This window comes from Triticum urartu, unplaced genomic scaffold, assembly GCF_003073215.2.
Source record: "Triticum urartu cultivar G1812 unplaced genomic scaffold, Tu2.1 TuUngrouped_contig_5172, whole genome shotgun sequence".
Taxonomy (NCBI): Eukaryota; Viridiplantae; Streptophyta; class Magnoliopsida; order Poales; family Poaceae; genus Triticum; species Triticum urartu.
This window is the reverse complement of record NW_024115824.1, coordinates 5,378-7,140: the sequence shown is the minus strand read 5'-3', so window position 1 is coordinate 7,140 and position 1,763 is coordinate 5,378.

Here is a 1,763-nt window from a genome sequence, read left to right as displayed (position 1 = left end):
ACAGTTCACACAGTTGCTCAGGCCTTTGTGGATAATGTGCTGAAGTTGCACGGCCCTCCACTGGCAATAGTGTCTGATCGGGACCCTATCTTCACCAGTCAAATGTGGCAAGATATCTTGAAAGGAATGGGAACAGACTTGCGCTACAGTTCAGCATATCATCCTGAATCTGACGGCCAAACAGAGCGCGTCAACCAGTGCATCGAGAACTATCTGTGCTGCCTCACTTCTACAAAACCCAAGCAATGGGCCAAACACTTGTCTATGGCTGAATATTGGTATAACACGTCATATCATTCTTCTCTCAAGAAGACCCCATTTGAAGCTGCTTATGGATTTCCTCCGCCCAACATCTGTGAACACATCCTACCTGATAATATGGCAGAAGATGCTCAACAATTCTTCAACAACAGAGATGCTCTGCTCCAACATCTCAAGACAAACTTGTCTGCTGCTCAAGCCCGCATGAAGAAATACGCTGATCGCAAGCGTACTGAAAGAGTTTTGGAAGTTGGTGACATGGTGTACCTTAAAATGCAGCCCTATCGGCTCAATGCATTTGGGTTGCGTACACACATCAAACTGCAAAGCAAGTACTATAGGCCGTTTCGCATCATAGCAAAGGTGGGGCGCGTGGCTTACAAACTGCTTCTACCTGACAGCACCAGCATTCATCCAGTCTTCCATGTTAGCCAGCTCAAAAAGCATGTCGGACCAAAGGCAGTGCCCTGTTCTGATTTGCCGCTGGTACGAGAAGATGGTATGATTCAGACCGAGCCAGTGTGGGTCTTGGAAACACGTCAGGTTCCACGCAACAATTTGCCGGTGGTTCAATGGCTAGTTCAATGGGAAAACTTGCCACCTGATGAAGCTTCTTGGGAAGACGCGGCATTCATGAAGAAAACATTTCCTACATTCTTCAAGGCGACCATCGACCGTTGGTTCAATCGCTCATCTCCTTGAGGAAAAGTTCGTTTTTGGTGGGAGGCATTGTCAGGCCAGCATATTCAGTTACAAGTGTCCAGCACATTCAGTTAACGGACGGCCACGATCGATCTATCTAACGGCTCGCGAGGCTCGCCGATTCACTGTACCATTACCACTTTAACTGTAGCATTTCCTTTTTCCGTTCCTGTAGCTGTCACCCGTTGCCGGCTGGCTATAAAGCTATGCGGCCCCGTCTGTAATGGTCATGCGATTATTCTGTGAACTTTCACTATGATACAATCATACCTGTCATAGTAATACAAACCCTAGCGGGGCTACTTTCCCCTTTGCTTCTCCACAAGATCCACTGAAATTCGTTCGATTCCCATATCAGAATTCCTCTAGAGTGTGACAGCGTGCTCTCCGCCGGCTCCAGGATCAGGATCCCGACGGGGCCCGTCATCAACCCTATGATCCTCGAGTCGCGAAAGAAGTCGACGCTCATCCTCGAGTTCGTCCGGGGGCGCCAGGAGGCCGCGCGCGAGGAGCTCCGGACCAAGGGCTATGTCATGGGGTGGGTCACCGACGACGACGAGGAGGAGTAGTAGTAGCAGGAGCAAGGGGCAAACATGGGCATCACATTCCGCGTAGGATTTCAATGGCGGGTGTGCCTTGGTGGTACTGAAGAATCAGAACCTTATCTATGCTGCTGTCAAACCTCATTGGTGCTGTTGTACTAATTTGCATAGAGCAATGCTATAGGGACGACAAATTTTTCACCCCGACGTCAGGACGATGGATCAAACCATCCGTTAGATTGCATCTTTTCGCATGTC